We start from the raw sequence: 21,837 nt of genomic DNA, 5'->3' as shown, positions 1-21,837 counted from the left end.
AAAACAATTAACCATGCGTGGTGGTGCACGCCTGTTGTCTCAGCTACTCAGGAGGCTGAAACTGGAAGATCCCTTGAGCCCAGGAAGTTGAGTGGGCTATGATAGTGCCACTGCACTCCAGCCTGGGTGGCAGAATGAGACCCTGTCTCAAACAACAAAAAAGACTGTGGCAAGGTGTAGTAACTTGCACTTGTAATCCCAGTACTTTGGGAGGTTGAGGCAGAAGGGTCATTTGAGGCCAGGAGTTCAAGACCAGCCTGGGCAACACAGAAGACACTGTCTCTAATTTTTTTTTTTAATCAGCTGGGCATGGTGGCGCACACCTGTAGTCCCAGCTACTCAGGAGGCTGAGGTGGGAGGATGGAGGCTGGGGTGAGCTATGATCCTATGGCTGCACACCCATCTGGGTGATAGTGCATGACCTTATCTCAATTAAAAAAAAAAAGAAAAAAAAGGGAAGGAAGGCAGGAAAGAAGGGATGGAAGGCAGGAAAGAAGGGAGGGAGGGACGGAGGGAAGGAAAGAAGGGAGGGAGGGAAAAGAAGGAGGCTGGGCATTGTGGCTCACGCCTGTAATCCCAGCACTTTGAGAGGCCAAGGCAGACGGATCACTTAAGGTCAGGAGTTCAAGACCAGTCTGGCCAAAATGGGGAAACCCTGTCTCTACTAAAAATACAAAAATTAGCCGGGCATGGTGGCAGGCGCCTATAGTCCCAGCTACTCGGGAGGCTGACGTGGGAGAATCACTTGAACCTGGGATGCAGAGGTTGCAGTGAGCCAAGATCACACCATTGTACTCCAGCCTGGGTGACAGAGCGAGACTCTGTCTCAAAAAAAAAAAAAAAAAAAAGAAGGGAAGGGAAGATGCTGGGGAGGGAGAGAAGGGGCACAGTAGAAAGAGGGTAGGATGGATGAACTGGGGATCCAGTGAGTAGAGAACTGTTGGGCTCAGGCCTGACAGAGACTTTCTCCTTGACTAAATTTTACTCTCCTCTGGGTCCTCTTCTTTTTTTTCTTTTTAGACAGTCTCCCTCTGTTGCCCAAGGCTGTAGTACAGTGGTGCGATCTCAGCTCACTGCAGCCTCTGCATCCCAGGTTCAACTGATTCTCCTGCCTCAGCCTTGGAGTAGCTGGGATGACAGGCGTCTGCCACCATGCCTGGCTACTTTTTGCATTTTTAGCAGAGACAGGGTTTCACCATGTTCTCCAGGCTGGTCTCAAACTCCTGACCTCAGTTGATCCACCCACCTCGGCCTCCCAAAGTGCTGGGATTACAGGCGTGAGCCACCATGCCCGCCCTGGGTCCTCTTCTTGACTGGGTCTCAATGTTGTGTTCCACTCCCTCCACATCCCACTGCCTTGCCAGGCCTGCCTAGCCCAGTTTAGAGTGAATCTGGGAGGTTGAGGCTGCAGTGAGCTGTGATCGCACCACTGCACTCCAACCTGGATGACACAGCAAGACCCCACTTAGACATTTAAGCTAGGTAAGAAGGGAAGTGAAGGCTGGGCACAGTGGCTCAAGCCTGTAATCCCAGCACTTTGGGAGGCCGAAGCAGGGGGATCACTTGAGGTCAGGAGTTCAAGACCAGCCTGGCCATCATTGTGAAACCCTGTCTCTACCAAAAATACAAAAATTAGCTGGGCCTGTTGGTACACGCCTGTAATTCCAGCTACTCGGGAGACTGAGGCACTCCAACCTAGGCGACACAGCAAGAGTCCATCTCAAAAAAAAAAATCTAACCAAACAAAAAACTCTCCTTATATTAGTTGTCTATCCTAGCTCTTTCTTTCTTTCTTTCTTTCTTTCCTTTTTTTTGAGACGGAGTCTTGCTCTGTCACCCAGGCTGGAGTGCAGTGGTGTGATCTCGGCTCACTGCAAGCTCTGCCTCCTGGGTTGAAGCAATTCTCCTGCCTCAGCCTCCCGAGTAGCTGGGACTACAGGTGCCCGCCACCACGCCCAGCTAACTTTTTGTATTTTTATTGGAGATGAGGTTTCACCGTGTTAGCCAGGATGGTCTCCATCTCCTGACTTCGTGATCCGCCTTGGCCTCCCAAAGTGCTGGGATTACAGGTGTGAGCCACTGCGCCCGACCTCTTGTCAACATTTATACCCACTCCCTTCACGATCTCATCCAGTCTCATAGTTCTATTTTTTCCGTATTTATTTATTATTTATTTATTTTTGAGACTTGGTCTCACTCTGTCACCTAGGCTGGAGTACAGTGGCACCATCATAGCTCACAGCAACCTCTATCTCCCAGGCTCAAGCAATCCTCCTGCCTCAGCCTCCCAAGTAGTTACAGGCACATGCACCCATGCCCGGCTAATTTTTTATATTTTGTAGAGACAGGTTCTCACTATGTTGCCCAGGCTGGTCTTGAACCATTGGGCTCAAGTAATCCTCCCACCTCAGCCTCCTAAAATGCTGGGATTACAGACATGAGCCACCGCACCCAGCCCAATCTGTTTTAATACCATCTATATAATAGTGCCTCCAAGGGTGTACTTCTAGCCCAGACCTCTACTCTGAACTTCAGACTGTATAGCCAACAATCTACTACCATCTTGTTTTGTTTTTTGTTTCTTGTTTTTGTTTTTTTTTTTTGAAATGGAGTTACTCTGTCACCCAGGCTGGAGTGCAGTGGTGAGATCTCTGCTCACTGCAACCTCCGCCTCCCGGGTTCAAGCGATTCTCCTGCCTCAGCCTCACGAGTAGCTGGGATTACAGGTGCATGCCACCACGCCTGGCTAATTTTTGTATTTTTAGTAGAGATGGGGTTTCGCCATGTTGGCCAGGCTGGTCTTGAACTCCTGACCTCATGTGATCTGCCCACCTCGGCCTCCCACAGTGTTGGGATTACAGGAGTGAGCCATGGCACCCGGCTCTACTACCATCTCTGCTTGGACATCAAATGGGCAACTCAAACTTGGTATGTCCAAAACTAAATACTCAGATTCCCACCACCTGCTCCTCCTGTGGTCCTCTCAGGCCGGAAACCTGGGATTACACTGGAATACTCTCACATCCAACATCCACACCATAGACAATTCCTTTGGCCTCCACTTTCAAGTTATGACCAGTCTGCAACCACATTTTACTACCCAAGTCCATGCCACCATCACCTCTTCTGCTTTTTTTTTTTTTTGAGACAGAGTCTTGCTCTGTTGCCCAGGCTGGAGTGCTGTGGTGTGATCTCGGCTCACTGCAAGCTCCGCCTCCCAGGTTCACGCCATTCTCCTGCCTCAGCCTCCGAGTAGCTGGGACTACAGGCGCCCGCCACCACGCCTGGCTAATTTTTTGTATTTTTAGTAGAGACGGGGTTTCACCATGGTCTCGATCTCCTGACCTCGTGATCCGCCCGCCTCGGCCTCCCAAAGTGCTGGGATTACAGGCGTGAGCCACCACGCCCGGCCTACCTCTTCCGCTTTCACAATAGCCTCCTAACTGGTTTTCCCACTTCTGCACTTGTCCCAAAATCTATTCTCAACTGAGCAGCCAGAGGGATGCTGTTTAGGTAAATATCCATTCCCGATGGGTGCCACCTTTCATAATTCCCCAATGACACGCCTTTCTCCTCAAAGTAAAAGCCAAAGGCCGCATCTGTAAGTATGATGGCTGGACTCACCAACTACAGTCCTGCTGTATGCCTGATGCCTTGACTTCAATATTAACAGCATCTCCCAGCTGGGCACGGTGGCTCATGCCTGTACTCTCACCATTTTGGGAGGCCAAGGTGGGCGGATCACTTGAGGTCAGGCATTTAGGACCAGCCTGGCCAACATTGTATTTCTATTACTGTAGCAGGACGAGCCGCAGACAAAACTCCTCAGACACTGAGTTAAAGAAAGAAGGGGGTTTATTCGGCCAGGGGCATCGGCAAGACTCTTGTCTCAAGAGCCGAGCTCCTCGAGTGAGCAATTCATGTCTCTTTTAAGGGCTCACAACTCTAAGGGGGTGCGTGTGAGAGTGTCATGATCGATTGAGCAAGCAGGGGGTACGTGGCTGGGGGCTGCATGCACTGGTAATTAGGTCGGAAGAAAACAGGACAGGGATTTTCACAGTGCTTTTCTATACAATGTCTGTAATCTATAGATAACATAACCGATTAGGTCAGGGGTCTGTCTTTAACTACTAGCCCTAGGGTGTGGCGCTGGGCTGTCTGCTTGTGGATTTTATTTCTGCCTTTTAGTTTTTACTTTTTCTTTCTTTGGAGGCAGAAACTGGTCATAAGACAATATGAGGGGTGGTTTCCTCCTTTATTCCCCCACTTTGGGACTCTCACTCAATAGTGGAAGTTCTCACTTTCTTTTTTTTTTTTTTTTTTTTTTTGAGACGGAGTCTCGCTCTGTCGCCCAGGCTGGATTGCAGTGGCACAATCTCGGCTCACTGCAAGCTCCGCCTCCCGGGTTCACGCCATTCTCCTGCCTCAGCCTCTCCGGGTAGCTGGGACTACAGGCGCCCGCCACCACGCCCGGCTAATTTTTTGTAGTTTTAGTAGAGACGGGGTTTCACCGTGGTCTCGATCTCCTGACCTTGTGATCCGCCCGCCTCGGCCTCCCAAAGTGCTAGGATTACAAGCGTGAGCCACCGCGCCCGGCCTGGAAGTTCTCACTTTCATTCTCACTACCCATGTCTTCTTGCAAGACAGATCGATAGTGATTCATATAGTACACTTGTGCTGAAGCATTTTGGTGAACTAAGGTAGCAATGAAGCTTTTTTATTATTATTATTTTATTTTATTATTATTTTTTTTTGAGACAGAGTCTTGCTCTGTTGCCCAGGCTGGAGTGCTGTGGTGTGATCTCGGCTCACTGCCAGCTCCGCTTCCTGGGTTCATGCCAATTCTCCTGCCTCAACCTCCCAAGTAGCTGGGACTACAGGCACCCGCCACCATGCCCGGCTAATTTTTTTGTATTTTTAGTAGAGACGGGGTTTCACCATGTTAGCCAGGATGGTCTCGATCTCCTGACCTCGTGATCCACCCGCCTCGGCCTCCCAAAGTGCTGGGATTACAGGCGTGAGCCACTGCGCCCAGCCTGCGATGAAGCTTTTTATCATTTGAAGAAGTACAGGTAGCAAACAAGGGAGCAGTAAGCAGGTTCCTATTGCTATTATAACTCTTATTATAAGACTTTTAAATTCTCTTAGCGCTGGGAACCATTTTCTAAACATGGCCTCAGGATCAAATCCATGCCACACTTGCACGGGCACATGTGCCAGTTTTGTCCTATCTCTAACTATGTCTTCAACTACTTGCCTTTAGGCCAGGCGCGGTGGCTCACGCTTGTAATCCCAGCACTTTGGGAGGCCGAGGCGGGCGGATCACGAGGTCAGGAGATCGAGACCACGGTGAAACCCCGTCTCTACTAAAAATACAGAAAATTAGCCGGGCGTGGTGGCGGGCGCCTGTAGTCCCAGCTACTCGGAGAGGCTGAGGCAGGAGAATGGCGTGAACCCGGGAGGCGGAGCTTGCAGTGAGCCGAGATCGCACCACTGCACTCCAGCCTGGGGGAGAGAGCGAGACTCCGTTAAAAAAAAAAAAAAAAAAACAACTGCTTGCCTTTGATTATCTACGTGTAGGCAGCAATTAGTAAGGTTAAATTTCTTACAGACCTCTCCTTCAGCTGCTAGCAAGTAGTCCAGAGCTAATCTATTTTGATAGATAGCATTTCTCATCTGAGTTTCTTGTCGGCCTAGAATAGTCAAGGCTCTGCCGGTATTATTAGTGATTATTTTTAAGACAGCTTGTAACCGTATGATTCAGTTGATTATGTAAATGGGGGTCCGGTATCTTCACGAGCCGTCTTGTGCCTAAGTAGCAGGCCTATAATGTTGTATGATTCTCTTAGAGGGCCATTTATGATTTTTTCAATTTCCTATAGCTATGCTTCTCTTTTCGCGGGAAGCATAGACAGGGAAGCCTAGGAGTTTGCCTGTTTTTATGGGCCGTAGGAAGAAAGATGGTTTAATAGTGCCAATAGGCCAGGTGCAGTGGCCCACGCCTGTAATCCCAGCACTTTGGGAGGCTGAGGCGGGTGGATCACAAAGTCAGGAGATCGAGACCATCCTAGCTAACATGGTGAAACCCCATCTCTACTAAAAATACAAAAAATTAGCCGGGCGTGGTGGCAGGCGCCTGTAGTCCCAGCTACTCGGGAGGCTGAGGCAGGAGAATGGCATGAACCCAGGAGGTGGAGCTTGCAGTGAGCCGAGATTGCGCCACTGCACTCCAGCCTGGGCGACAGAGCGAGACTCCGTCTCAAAAAAAAAAAAATAGTGCCACTAACACAACTACTTGTCTGCTGGTCAGGCAGCCTAGCGTAGGCTCTATGTCTCCATATCTAGTATAACCTAGTGGGGGCTGTCCAGTCCTGGTGGGATTCTGGGTGGGCCTAAATGGTCTGCAACTTCGGAAATTTACTGAATGGATTTTTCTCTATGTGGTTTGAACTCCACCATGTAGTCTTCCTACAGGAAGGGTGAAGTCCTTCTCCACTTTTGCTATAGAGTATTGTCTAATGATTGAGGCTTTTAGGACCTGGAAGTGATCAGGGTGATTATTTTGGGCTGGGAATCCATCAGGAACTGGGTCTGTAGGTACCAATTCTCGGGCTTTCTATGGCCATCGATCTCTTACTACGGTTCCTCCACATATACAACACGAAGTGACACTGAAAGACTGGGCTACATGCTCGGCTAATTGCAAAAACAAATTTCTTGTTTTTCCTGGAATTTCTGGTACTGGCATTTTTAGTTTATCATAGAAGTTTTGAAACACTGGCTCAGGAGAATATTTATAAACTTCTCCTCGAACTAAGATATTTACTCGAGGATCCAGTCCGGCCCTGGCGATTCCTAAGGTCACACGCTCCTCTTTTCTCTAGCGAGGATCAAGGGGATTGGTTATTACTAGTTCTAAGGGGTTACATTGTCCTTTAGTACAGGAAGGGCCATTTTTTCCTTTCTGAAGGGAGACTGGGTCTTTTTTTTTTTTTTTTTTTAAGTGGCTTAAATGACACAAGACCAGTATTTACATTTATTTCCACACAGTCCTAATTTATGACAGATGTACTTATTTTCTGCCATATAGCCTCTTTTCTAATTAAAAGAACCACACCTTACTCCTAACTTATTACTATTGATGACAGCACAGGCATCAAATTTTAAGGTGACTTGTTTGGGCACCTCTTCTTCTTCTGTTTTGGCTGACACTCGTATCGTTTATGAGCCCCCACCAGTCTTCAGTTCTTAATCTTATTTTAAAAACTGTGGTTATGGGAGGCTCAGGTGGGTCATAACACACATTAGGTTGGTTATTTCCTGGGCTACATACCTTGTATAGAATAACATTATACAAACAAGATTTTTTTAGAGTTCTAGTACACTTATAATAACTATAAAATAATAGGATCGTAGCAACCTTTTGTCCTACCTCAGTGACTTGATGTATACACTGGGTACAGTCCTCAGGCTGAGGAAGGTCAGTTGAAGTCCTTACTGTAAAAGTCCAAATTTTAAGGAAAATGGGTCCTGCAATTAGTTTTCTCATGCTTTGGCCACACGTGGCCCAGACAGCTTCTGGGCGTGACCGGAGCAGGGCCTGTCGTCTTCTTCAGAGTCACTTTGCAGGGGTTGGCAAAGCTGCTCCCATCCACATACCGCTTACAGTCTACTGATGCTTACGGATGGTTTCAGAGGTTGGGCCTGCTAGAATAAACTGAGTCTAACACCTCTATACAGTTATGTTCAACTGGGCTTTCTGATACCGGGAGCAAGGTGGTGGGGTTTAGGGTGTTGCAAACTTCAGTGGTTATGTGGGGATTTTCACATAGCAAGCTTTGGTACTAGGTTAATCTAGCATTTGTTAACCAGTGATGTCCTTTGGTAGTCATTAAAGTTACCACAGCATGGGGGGCTTTATACTCAGGTTTTGCCTAAGGGTTAGTTTATCTGCTTCTTGTGCTAACAGGGCCGTTGCTGCTAGGGCCCTTAGACCTGGGGGCCAGCCTTTGGAAACCTTGTCTCGTTGTTTTGAGAGACAGGCCACTGGCCTTGGCCAGGGCCCTGCAGTCTGGGTTACAACTCTAACTGCCATTTTTTTCTCTTTCTGACACATCAAGTGTAAAGAGTTTTGTCAGATCATGTAGCCTCAGGGCTGGGGCCAACATGAGTTTTTCTTTTAACTCATGAAAAGCTCATTGCTGTTGGTTGTAATAGATGTAGTTTATCTAATCTACATTTTTATTAACTGTCACTCACCAAAATATTGACTCAAATCCTGCAGCTATTTAATTTCAAGCTTTAAATTGATCTGGTATTCCTCGTGGGACTCCAATTGCGTCTAAATAGACATGAGAGTCAAAAGACCCATAAGGGGCTTCTCTTGCTTTACAATATCTTATTTTTTTTCCTTCTGGTTGATGAAATGCCAGGGTGAAAGGGATAGCCAATTGGACTAAAGTACAAGTGCCACTCCAGTTATTCGGCAGAGTGCCTAGTAAAGGTCCACCAAAATACCACCACACATCTGCTCAGGGATGAACAAGGGCTGATTAATAAGCTCTTGAAAATTCTTAAGCTCATTGCATCCCTTCAGGACTCCAAGGAATGCTAAGTTTCCTCCCAGTAGTGAGAGACACAAAGTGAACTTAGTGTTAGGAGACGGAAGCTAGATGGCCCTCGGGGGCTGACCCGCAGGGTGCCAGACTTAGGGATACAGCAGAGAGAGCTTGGCATGACTTATTACTCCAGGCTGTAGAATCCTGGAAAAGAGCTACCATGCAACCTACGCCTAGTCGACTGGAGGACCACCTTAGTGGAAGGGGGACAATCTGGGCCTCTGGCCTGCCACGTGCACAAGCATAACAATTGCTTTTGTTTAACGTGCAGATGGAATATTTGATCCATTTTAACTAGGCATTTGCATCTCGGTATCCTGTCTTAATTGCTAAAGTTTGTTTTAAGTCTTTAACTTCCATGATCCTCTAGTAAAATGAATGTATGGTTTTAGGAAATTACAAAAACCAGTTGGGGCAGTCCATCCTTGCTCTTTAGTGGTCCACAGAACGTTGGACCAACTATGGCATGAAACCTCTACATCGGGGGGCAAGACTCCTGGTTGGCACTGGGGTCTTTATCAAAATCTCCCTGGATTAAATGGTCCTAGTTTACTAATGCCCAGTCTGAGGAGAGTCAGGAGGGACAGAAGTACTTTACTGAAGTAGAGAGCTGTCTTTGACTTGGCAAGTCCTCACAGGGTTTAACAAAGCAATCATTAAATGCAACAGTTTGAGGAGAAATTGACTTGGTTATGTTAATAACTAGATGGTCAGCAATAGAATGAGGAAAGAAGAAAGAGTAATAGAATAGATGAAAAGAGTTAAGTTTTTCTTAGCTTTAGTTTGGTAGGGTTTTCCTGTGGGACTATGGTCTACGACTCTGGAGGGGGTGGCACTTTCTTGACTCTGGTGTGATGAGTCCATTCTTTTTTTTTTTTTCTGTATGAACAGCAGTCTTGGTGGTTAGCAGCACAAGGTAGGGTCCTTCCAGGGCTGGCTTGAGTTTTTCTTCTACCGTTTGATGAGAACATGATCTTCAGGCTGGTGCTAGTTTACCAGAAATTCTAGGGGTGGCACATGTGCTAAAAGACTTTTAGTTTTTGAGAGAAAGGAAAGTGGAAGATAAACCAAGTATATGATTTTTAAGAAACTGACTTTTTGTTTTAAATGTGGGGACCTTGGCAGTGGACTTTATAGTCCTTAATGACTTTTTACCGAGAAATTTCCTTTAGCACCTATTTTTATTAGTTTTTAAACTAAAGAAAGCCAAATTTTTTTTACATTTAACAACGCCTCTCATATGATTTTTATATCAGATAAGCTAAATTTTATCTTTATATTAGTGTGTTATGAATGTTAAACCTAATTTTAGTAAAACTTTGTAGACATATTTATCTAATTTTTAATGTTTGACCATAAGGTAAGACTTTATAGACTCTTTTTAACTTTTTATAATTTTTGCTAAAGAGCAGGTTGGTGCTTTAAGAAAAACTTTAATGTCCAGTTCACAGAAAAACTGGATGATACTTCTTTAACTTTAGCTAATATGTTTACATACAGAATTTTCTTTACAATTAACATTTTTAAACTTGCTTAAACTTTTAAAACAATAATTTTTTTTGACTTTTTAATGTAGGTAAAAATGTACATTCTTATGCCTCCTTATAATCCTTTTACCAAAGGTATATTTTACTTTTCTTATACACCTTGCACATAAACTGGTTTTTTTTTTTTAAATCGTTTTACATTCAGGAGGCCTAGTTACTTTTAAATTATACTACATTTTTGCATAAATTCTTTTTTATAACATTTTTTTCTTTCATGGCTTTCGCAGACAGTTCTTTGACATTCTTCAACTTTTTGACTTATTACAAATATTTCTTTCTTTAAACCAGTTAATTTATTTCAGGACAAGAGTTTACTATATAATACTCTTTTTATGTAAATTCCGCCCCCCCTTTTTTTTTTCCTTAGGGTACTTCTGAACTGGTGAGGTGTGCTCACGATGAGGTTTCCTCTAAAAATTTTTTTTTTTTACTTTTTTTTTTGTTAGCAAAGCAGTTGCCGCTACAGATTGAATGCATCTGGGCCATCAGCGGGTCACTGGGTTAAGGATTTTTGATAGGAAGGCCTCACTGTTTTGGGATACACCTTTGTTTACACTGACAACAAAGTGGTATTGGAGTGTTATAGGGTTACGGAGAATACCTTCAATTATCAATTATAGGTTTTAAATTTACCTTGGCTTTTAAAGGAATAGTGTACACCTTTTTTTTTCTTAACTACTTGTATATATCTCTTTCTCTCTTTGACTTTCTCTCTTTCTTTGACTTTCTTTTTGCCTCCGTCTCTTCTCTGTCTCTGCCTCTTTCTCTCCTTGACTCCCTCTTTGTCTTTTCCTCTCTGTCTCTTCCTCTCTCTGCCTCTTTTCCTCTCTGTCTCTTTCCTTTCTTTCTGCTGGTCTTTCTTTGCCTCTGCCAGCCGCTTATGCTGCTGTTCTCTCAACCACTGTGTGTTGGGGGCAGGGGGGCCTAAAACTAGCTGTAACCAAGTGTCTATGTACAGGAACTGGTCTGGGTTCCCTGGCTTACAGGTTACTTTGTGCCGTACCTTTGAAACAAGGGACCTGTCCAGGCTTCTTTCTAATGGCCAACCTACCTCTAATGCTGGCCAGTCTCTTACACAAAGTTTTAAGTTTTCCTAGTGTCAAGTACTCTATAGTCTCCTTTAAATTCTTTTTTGAAAATTTTCAACATAGTTCCTAGCAGGGTGGACTTATTTGTGCCTGACCTATGCTTCTTCGACACAAAACACTGCACTCACATCACACGCACGCCACAAAACAAAGAACAGGTAAAAAGGGCACACACACACTTTCACAGTTTGCACCAAACTAAAATCAAAACTAAAATCAGAGTATCTAGAAATCTAAGTTAGGTCAACCAAAACCAAAGTATTAAGCAATCTAAGTCAAGTCAAAAACAAAAACTAAAGTGCCGGTACAGGCACACCGTGGGTGATCAGGCCACACTTCCACTTAAATGGAGTAGGCAAGTTCCTAAGACTGGTCCTGTCAAGCAGTTCAAACCAAGTCAAAACTAAAACCAAAGTGCTGATAAAGGCACGCCATGGGTGATCAGGCCACGCTTCCACTTAAATGGAGTGGGCAATTTTCTGTTTTGTTTTTTTTTTGAGATGTTGTCTCGCTCTATCGCCCAGGTTGGAGTGCGGTGGCGCGATCTCGGCTCACTGCAAGCTCCGCCTCCTGGGTTCACACCATTCTCTTGCCTCAGCCTCCCGAGTAGCTGGGACTACAAGCACCCACCACCACGCCCGGCTAATGTTTTTGTGTTTTTGGTAGAGACGGGGTTTCACCATGTTAGCCAGGATGGTCTCCATCTCCTGACCTCGTGATCAGCCCACCTTGGCCTCCCAAAGTGCTGGGATTACAGGTGTGAGCCACCACGTCCAGCCTGGAGTGGGCAAGTTTCAAAGACTGGTCTTACCAAGTTTTAGATGTCCAGATTCTAAGTGCCCGTTCCTTCCTGGTGTTCAGCCACTGCATTGATCCTCCACGGGGGCCTGCCACACACTGCTCTGGCAAAGCGTCCTACCAGGGCAAATGCCTACCCGGGAGCACTCTCAGGATCCGCGTCACTCAGGCTGGTTGGAGTCTCCTGCAGGGATGTTCCACAGGGCAGGCTTAAGCTGCCTAAGGAGCTGCCTCGACCATCCGCCATTCACCTCGCTTCCCCGTCAGGGAACCAAGAAATGTAGCAGGACGAGGTGCAGACAAAACTCCTCAGACACTGAGTTAAAGAAGGAAGGGGTTTATTCGGCCGGGGGCATCAGCAAGACTCCTGTCTCAAGAGCCGAGCTCCCTGAGTGAGCAATTCCTGTCTTTCTTGTTTTTCGTTTGGTTTTTTTTTTTGAGACAGAGTCTCACTCTGTCGCCCAGGCTGGAGTGCAGTGGCATGATCTCGGCTCAGTGCAGCTCCGCCTCCTAGGTTCATACCATTCTCCTGCCTCAGCCTCCCAAGTAGCTGGGACTATAGGCACCTGCCACCACGCCCAGCTAATTTTTTTGTATTTTTAGTAGAGACAGGGTTTCACTGTGTTAGCCAGGATGGTCTCGATCTCCTGACCTCGTGATCTGCCCACCTCGGCCTCCCAAAGTGCTGGGATTACAGGTGTGAGCCACCGCGCCCGGCAATTCCTGTCTTTTTTTAAGGGCTCACAACTCTAAGGGGGTGCATGTGAGAGGGTCGTGATCGATTGAGCAAGCAAGGGGTACGCGACTGGGGGCTGCATGCACCAGTAATTAGATCAGAACAAAACGGGATAAGGATTTTCACAGTGCTTTTCTATACAATGTCTGTAATTTACAGATAACATGACCGATTAGGTCAGAGGTCGATCTTTAACTACTAGGCCTAAGGTATGGCACCGGGCTGTCTGCTTTTATTTCTGCCTTTTAGTTTTTACTTTTTCTTTTTTTAGAGGCAGAAATTAGGCATAAGACAATATGAAAGGTAGTCTCCTCCTTTACTAAAAATGCAAAAAAATTAGCTGGTATGGTGCTGCACACCTGTAATCCTAGGTACTGGGGAGGGTGAGGTGGGCAGATCGCTTGAGCCCGGGAGGCCAGGTCGCAGTGAGCCAAGATCGCGTCACTGTACGCCAGCCTTGGTGGCAGAGTGAGACTCTGTCTCAAAATAAATAAATAAAATAATAGTATCTCCTCGCTGAGAAGTGTCTCAGAATGCTAGGCATGGTGGCCCATGCCTGTAATGTGGCCTCTCCATCCCCACATCTCTCTTCTCACCTCCTGCACGTGCCCCACTAGGGCCTCTGGGCTGTTCCTCAGACAACTCCAGAACCTCTTTTAGGTCTTCTGGGCTCAAATATTATCTTCCTAGTGAAATCTTCCCTGCCAATCCCATATAAAATTGAACCACATGGCTGGGCGCTATAATCCCAATGCTTTGAAAGGTGGAGGCAGGAGGATCACTTGAGCCCGGGAGTGTGAGACCAGCCTGGGCAACATAGCAAGCCTATCTCCACAAAAAAAATTTTAAAATTGAAACAGCCAGGTGCGGTGGCTCACGCCTGTAATCCCAGCACTTTGGGAGGCTGAGGCGGGCAGATCACGAGGTCAGGAGATTGAGACCATCCTGGCCAACATGGTGAAACCCCGTCTCTACTAAAAATACAAAAAATTAGCCGGGCGTGGTGGCGGGCGCCTGTAGTCCCAGCTACTCGGGAGACTGAGGCAGGAGAATGGCCTGAACCCGGGAAGTGGAGCTTGCAGTGAGCGAAGATGGCGCCACTGCACTGCAGCCTGGGCGACAGAGTGAGACTGTCTCAAAAAAAAAAACAAAAAACAAAATTGAAATAAATTTTTAAAAAATAAATAGATGAACTAAAATTGGCTCAGGCCTATAATCCCAACACTTTGGGAGGCCAACTGTGGAGGATCACTTGAGGTCAAGACTTCGAGGCTGCAATGAGGTATGACCTTGCCCATGCCCTCAGCCTAAGCAACAGAGATCCTGTCTCAAAAAAGAAAGAAAGTTAAGCTCCACGAAACAGGAGTTTCAGTTTTCTTCGCTGCTATCCTGTGCCTGGAATAACCAAACATTCACGGTGGCTGCAGGAACCCTCCGGAATCCGCCCCACTGCACGCCAGCAGTCGGAGGCCTGGGGCGTGCTGCCCACGTGACTGACGGCGGGAAAGGAAAGATGGCGGCGACCATGATGGCTTCAGAGAGAGGGCAACCAACGAGAGGACGCCGGCCCGCCAGAGCGTCCACACCGCCGCCTTTTCTGCGGTTGCGTCCTGGGAAGGCGCGAATTGTGTGGCTACGTGCGGGTCGTCCTCTCCACCATTTTTTAATGGAAAAAATAGTAATTCTCAAAGACGGTTTGGTCTGACCTGCCTCCCCACCTCTTGGCATCCGCAGGATCCCAGGCGTGTAAAAGACGGGATTGTGGGACTGGGCCCAGTGACTCATGCCTGTAATCCCAGCGCTTTGCGGGGCCAAGGCGAGAGTATCTCTTGAGCCCAGGTGTTCGAGACCAGCGTGGGCAACATAGCGAGCACCCATCTCTATTTTTAAAAATGGTGTATAGATATAGAGGAGATTGTGGGATTCAGTGTCTGAGATTTTCTACCTTGGTGTCAACGCCCCTGTCAACCTATTAGGTGACCTCAGAGTGTTCCCCCAGCCCTCACTACTAGGGATCCCAGATCCTGGAACACACACATGCCCCGTCTGCCCCTTCGGGAGAAGAAGATCTAATGGCACTCTCAGAGTTAGGCCTTAAATGCTAATTTCCTGGAGATCCGCCCACCTCACCCCCACCCTCCCCCACCCCATTCCTGCTTTAAACTCCCCAGGATTAAGTCTGGTGAATCTGCGCCCCCCTCCCCCAGGTCCCAGGGGCAGATGAGCCCTTGGCCACCGCCCCTCCAATTTCCTGCAGACCCAGCAAACAAAAGACTCTCGGGAAGAGAGGCGAGCTGAGCAGGGCGCCCTTCCTGCAAGAACAGCTGATGGGGCAAAACGGCCCAGGAGTGAGCAGAGGGGAGGGATGAAATTCCAGGGTTCCTGGAGGGCAGCAGTGCGAGGCCAGACCCCTGGATCCTGGGGAGGGAGGGTATCCAGACAGCAGCTGGATGTGGAGGGCTCTGGCCAGACAGGTTGGTGGGCTGTGGCGCATGGGGTGATGTCAGCCTTAGGGAATGGAGCGGGGGGGGGGTGGGGGGTTCTCTGAGGTTCAGGTGAGCTCTCTGGTCCCCAGGCTAGAACAGTGGGGGCTGGGAGAGGCCTGAGGCCCTGCGTCATCTCCTCTGGGGCCCGGCCTACCTTCCCCTGGCCCGACCTGCTACCCTCGGTGCTGGCCCCACCCGGCCTGGCTTCCTGCTCCTCCCCACACACATCTTTCTGTGCCAAGCTCCCCTAACCAGCCCGAGAGCTTCTTGTCCCTTCCAGACCCTGGTATCCTAGCCTCCAGCCACAAATAGTCCTTCTTACTTTCCCTCCTAGAGCCAGCCTCCTGCCTGCCCCTGCCTCCATTCCCAGCCAGGACACAATAGTCAGGGAAGGGCCACAGTGCAGTCCAGTGGGTGCTGGGATGCTGCTGGCATGGGGGGGCTTGGCCTCATATCCTGCCAGGCTGTCAGGGGAAGAGAGGAAACAAAAGACTTCCCCCTGCTGGGACAATGAGCCTCCCACTACCTCTCCCCAATCCTCCCACTACCCCGTACCTTTCTACTCCCCTCCCTGAACAGTCCTTAGCTCTGGCCCCAGCCCCTTAGCCTCTCTCTCCTCCACCTCCATGCCCTCTGGCATCCCTGGCCTCTGCTACAAGCTCTGCCCTTCTCTCATTCTTATCAGCTCACTGATGCTCACTGCCATTTCTAGCTATTTCTCTCAGCCTCTTGCTATTCCAACAGCACTCAAGAGCCCTTCCTCTATCCCCAGCACTAGGGAGGGGAGCAGGATGGGAAAGTCTGCATAAAATGTTAAAGGGTCAATCACACTCTTTTGTGTGTGTGTGTTTTTGGTTTTTTTTTGTTGTTATTTTTTTTGAGACAGAGTCTTGCTCTGTCACCCAGGCTGGAGTGCAGTGGTGCAATCTAGGCTCACTGCAACCTCTGCCTCCCGGTTCAAGTGATTCTCCTGCCTCAGCCTCCCGAGTAGCTGGGACTACAGGCGTGTACCACCACACCCAGCTAATTTTTGTATTTTTAGTAGAAACGGGGTTTCACCATGTTGGCCAGGATGGTCTTGATCTCTTGACCTCAGGATCTGCCCGCCTCGGCTTCCCAACGTGCTGGGATTACAGGTGTGAGCGACCATGCCTAGCATTTTTTTTTTTTTTTAAAGACGGAATCTCGCTTTGTTGCCCCGGCTGTAGTGCAGTGGAACCATCTCAGCTCACTGCAACCTCTACCACCCAGGTTCAAGCGATTCTCCTGCCTCAGCCTCCCAAGTAGCTGGATTACAGGCACGCGCCACCATGCCCAGCTAATTTTTGTATTTTTAGTGGAGAGTGGGTTTCACCATGTTGGCCAGGCCGGTCTCAAACTCCTGACCTCAGGTGATCCGCTTGCCTTGACCTCCCAAAGTGCTGGGATTACAGGCGTGAGCCACCGTGCCCGGCCAATCACACTCTTTTGTTTGTTTATTTTAATTTTTTTTTTTTTTGAAACTGGATCTCACTCTGTCGCCCAGGCTGGAGTGCAGTGGTGTGATCACGGCGGCTCACTGCAGCCTCCACCTCCTGGGGTCAAGCAATCCTCCTGTCTCAGCCTCCTGTATAGTTGGGATTACAGGCATGAGCCACCGTGCCCAGCCCATTATTTTTATTTTTGAGACAGGGTCTTGCTCTGTTGCCCAGGCTGGAGTGCAGTAGTGCAATCTCACTACAACCTCTGCCTCCTGGGCTCAGGTGATCCTCTCACCTCAGCCCCCCGAACAGCTGAGACCACAGGTGTGCTTCACCACGCCTGGCTAATTTTTGTAGAGATGAGGATTCATCATGTTGCCCAGGCTGGTCTTGTACTCCTGGTCTCAAGTGATCTGCCAGCTGCAGCCTCCCAAGTGCTGGGATTATAGGTGTGAGCCACCGCACCCAACCCTTAACATCTCCTGAATCCTCCCCGGCTCCATACATGCGTGCACCGTTCCCCCCAACACATACACACATACACGCCTATCTGGGTTCAAACCCACATAGTCACTTGGATACTGCACTGGTTTCCCCGCCTTCAGTCTTGATTCCTTTCAGTCTATTCTCCAAAGTTGTACAAGTGGGATCTTTCTCTACAAACCATACAATGTTGCTTCTTGGCCTAAAACCCTTCACTAGCTCCCCAGGGCAGTCCTGCAAAAACCCCGTAATGACCTGAGGCTGGCCCTCACTCACCTCTCCAGTTCACCCATGGTCACTGTCCTTGCCCTCTCTGACCTGGCATCCTGAACTCTGGCAGCTCTCTGAATGGGGCGACCTCACAACTCTGCCTTTAAACTCCTTTCCTGCCAGTCTCCTCTAGGACTCATTCAGACATCATTACCTTCTGCAGAAAGCTCACCTGAAACCTGCATCAGCTGTGCTTCCTGCGTGATCCTGTAGGGTCCTCTGTGCACCACGACTTAGGCTATGCACTTAGCCACCTGGATGCTGGTGAGGCCCTGTGGCTGTTTCTACCCTTGACTTGTCTAATCCTGGAAGGTAGAAAATGACTTGGTGTCCTCCATTTTCTATTTTTCTATTTTTTTTTTTTTGAGACGGAGTCTCGCTCTGTCGCCCAGGCTGGAGTGCAGTGGCGCGATCTCGGCTCACTGCAAGCTCCGCCTCCCGGGTTCACGCCATTCTTCTGCCTCAGCCTCTCCGAGTAGCTGGGACTACAGCCGCCCGCCACCACGCCCGGCTAATTTTTTGTATTTTTAGTAGAGACGGGGTTTCACCGTGGTCTCGATCTCCTGACCTCGTGATCTGCCCGCCTCGGCCTCCCAAAGTGCTGGGATTATAAGAGTGAGCCCCGCGCCCGGCCAGCCTGGCTAAGTTTTTAAGGTTTCATTATTGTTTATAAAAATTTATTTGAGCTTTACAACTCTATTGGTAATATTGAAAACTCTATCAAATCCTTTTGTAACAGAGCTGTAAGATTTCAGGTCATTTCAAGTGTTGTCCTGCTGAAACTCACCTTCAAAACTGTTTAAATTATGGCACTTATTAACCAGGGCCGTGGAAGAAGCCAGGCAGGTGAGAGGTGCTGAAGCTTAAACTTCATGAACTTTGGGGTAAACCTGAACTTTGGACCTGACACAGTTAGGTGGCCCAGAAGGGAGACTGAGATGTGGAAAGAGTAATGAGAAGTTCAACAATTTACAGAGAAAGGGATGATTTATTGCTTGTTATTTCTTACAATAGGAAAAGCTCTAACTCCAGGATTACTCAAAACAACTGTCACGATCTGGACAAGAAAAAGTAAACTCATTAGCTAGGCATGGTCCCCGCATGGGGTCCCAGCTCCTCAGGAGGCTGAGGAAAGATTGCTTGAGCCCAGGTCAAGGCTGCAGTGAGCCATGACCGTGCCACTGCACTCCAGCCTGGGCAACAGAGTAAGACTCTATCTCTGAAAAAAAAGAAAGCCGCGTGCAGTGGCTCACGCCTGTAATCCCAGCACTTTGGGAGGCCGAAGCAGGTGGATCACCTTAGCTCGGGAGTTCGAGACCAGCCTGACCAACATGGAGAAACCCCACCTCTACTAAAAATACAAAATTAGCCCGGTGTGGTGGCACATGCCTGTAATCCCAGCTACTTGGGAGGCTGAGGCAGGAGAATCACTTGAACCTGGGAGGCAGAGGTTGTGGTGAGCCGAGATCGCGCCCTTGCACTCCAGCCTAGGCAACAAGAGTGAAACTCCATCTCCAAAAATAAAATAAAATAAAATAAAAAAGAAAAGAAAAGAAAAAGAAAACTCCAGTAGCTGTTGGTGGGTGCTATGCGCAAGTACCGACAATGCACTGTGTGATAGCAGTATATTGCTCTGGGCTGGGAACAAAGGTGACAGCCTAATATTTTGGGTAAGGAACAGCAAAGCACTCTAACAATGAGGAAGGGAGGGCTGAGTTTTGTCTGGTTTGCAGAATAGGCATGAATTCAGGTAGTAACGTGAATGCTCACCCACATTCTGTAATTCAGTGACTACTGAATTTGCTTGCCTGGAAAGTGGTTCTGGGTGGTCTAGGGTGGAGGACATGACTTCACACACAGGATAGACCGAGGGTGGTTCCTGAGAATTAAAGTGAAAGTCTCAGATGCCATCTCCACGTAAAGGGGAAATCATGGGATTTTTTTTTTTTACCATGTTACAATTCACCAGATGACATAAAACTATATTAATTTTTACCAGATTCTCTTTGAGGCCAGGAACCATGTTTTACAAATCTTGAAAACTAGCAATGTGATCACTTGGCACATAGTAGATGCTCAAGAAAGATTTCATTTATTCATTCTTTGACTGTCATACACTAGATGGTAGGAAATAGATTACTGCCTGGTGTGGGGTGTGGGCTGATGACCTGACATGGAATAGAATGTTTTCTTTCTTTCTTTCTTTCTTTCTTTCTTTCTTTCTTTCTTTCTTTCTTTCTTTCTTTCTCTCTCTTTCTTTCTTTTCTTTTTTTGTAGACAGGGTCTCGCAATGTTGTTCAGGCTGGCCTCAAACTCCTGGACTCAAACGATCCTCCCATCTCAGCCTCCCAAAGTGCTAGCATTACAGGTGTGAGTCACTGTGCCCCACTGAGATGAGTGTTTTCTATTGTTTAATTAATTTATTTATTTTGAGACAGAGTTTTGCTCTGTTGCCCAGGCTGGAGTGCAGTGGCACGATTTCAGCTCATTGCAACCTCTGCCTCCCAGGGTTCAAGCAATTCTCCTGTCTCAGCCTCCCAAGTAGCTGGGACTACAGGCCTGCACCACCATGCCCGGCTAATTTTTGTATTTTCAGTAGAGATGGGGTTTCACTATGTTGGCCAGGCTGGTCTCGAACTCCTGACCTCAGGTGATCCGCCCGCCTTGGCCTCCCAAAGTGCTGGGATTACAGGTGTGTGCCACCGAGCCCAACCTATTTATTTATTTACTTATTTATTTATTTTATATATTTTTTCGAGACAGAGGGTTGCTCTGTTGCCCAGGCTGGAGTACAGTGGTGCAATCTCTGCTCATTGCAACCTCTGCTTCCTGGGTTCAAGTGATTCTCGTGCCTCAGCCTCCCTAGTAGCTGGGACTACAGGTATGTGCCATTATGCCCAGCTGATTTTTGTATTTTTAGTAGAGAAGGGGTTTCACCATGTTGGCTAGGCTGGTCTCGAACTCTTGGGCTCAAGTGATCCACCCGCCTCGGCCTCCCAAAATGCTGAGATTATAGACCTGAGCTACTGTCCCCAGCCAGAAGACATAACTTTTAGAGGCTACAGGATCTGGGTACAGAGTGAAAGTGGCAAAAGGCAGGGCAGGGGTTTGGGAGAGGGTTGCAGAGAACCCCGAGGGAGAAGCTGAATAAAAGAAGGGGAGACTGGGCCTGCATCGGGGAGGGAGGAGGGAATTCCCAGCTCCAGCCTGGTCTGCCTGGCTCCAGCGAAGCCGGCTGTTTCCTGCCCTTGGTGACCCCCCCCCACCCGGGTGCAGGACCCAGGCAGAACAGCGAGGAAGGGCAGGGGTGTGGGGAACACCTCTTGCAGCAGGAAGATAAGTAAGCCGGGACAAGAGGTTATCACAGGCCCGGCTGTCCTTTCTGGGACGTAAGGGCGCTTGGCAGCCCCCCAAGCATCCTGGACTCCGTCTCTCTTGCTGGGCTCCAACGTCTCTCTTGCTGGGTTCCTCAAGATTTTGTCCCCCGGCTGGGCGCTGTGGCTAACGTCTGTAATCCCAGCACTTTAGGAGGCCAAGGTGGGTGGATCACTTTAGGTCAGGAGTTCAAGACCAGCCTGGCCAACGTGGTGAAACCCTGTCTCTACTAAAAATACGAAGACTAGCCGGGGGTGGTGCCCTGCGCCTGTAATCCCAGCTATTCGGGAGGCTGAAGCAGGAGAATCGCTTGAACCTGGGAGGCGGAGGTTGCAGTGAGCCAAGATCAGGACACTGCACTCCAGCCTGGGAAATAGAAGGAGACTGCCTCAAAAAAAAAAAATTCTGTCCCCGCTAATTACTGTGGGAGTCTAAGTCCTTTCCTTCTGCCCCTTGCAGGGGCTGACTCCTGGAGCAGCACCCCCTCCAATCCATCCATCCAGTAACCCATACTGTTAAGTTCCCTGAAGTAGAAGGGGGTTGGTGGGAGGAGCACGGCTGTGCTGGACCCTCCCCGCTAACTGATGGGAGGGTGAGGGGAGTTGGCAATGAGAGGAAGGGCCCCTCCCAGCCATCCCGAGGGCCCCCAGGAGCCAGACAGGAAACAGCTCAGGAAAGACAGCAGCCGCAGCCGCAGCCCCAGCCTCAGGGGTCATGGCTGCGGGCGGCGGGGAAGCCCCCGCAAAACACGAGAGCGAGAGTGAAAGGGCAATTTGGAGATCTAGCCGGACCCCTCACCCTCTCGGACACACCCACTTTTTTTTTTTTTTTTTTCGTCTCACTCTGTAGCCCAGGCTGGAGTAAAGTGGCGCGATCTCAGCTCTCAGCTCACTGCAGCCTCCGCCTCCCAGGTCCCGGTTCAAGCAATTCTCCTGCCTCAGCCTCCCGAGTAGCTAGGATTACAGGCGCGCGCCAC

General features: G+C 48.4%; 1 protein-coding gene across 1 annotated transcript in view; it reads right to left on the bottom strand.

The window, feature by feature from the left end:
* The window catches only part of LOC116463846 (solute carrier family 12 member 9), a 59,675-nt gene that overhangs the window by 16,803 nt on the left and 21,035 nt on the right, over window positions 1-21,837 (bottom strand). The window lies entirely within an intron of this gene.

Source organism: Hylobates moloch, unplaced genomic scaffold, assembly GCF_009828535.3.
Source record: "Hylobates moloch isolate HMO894 unplaced genomic scaffold, HMol_V3 SCAFFOLD_71, whole genome shotgun sequence".
NCBI classification, from domain to species: Eukaryota; Metazoa; Chordata; class Mammalia; order Primates; family Hylobatidae; genus Hylobates; species Hylobates moloch.
This window is presented reverse-complemented; position numbering and strand designations above follow the sequence as displayed.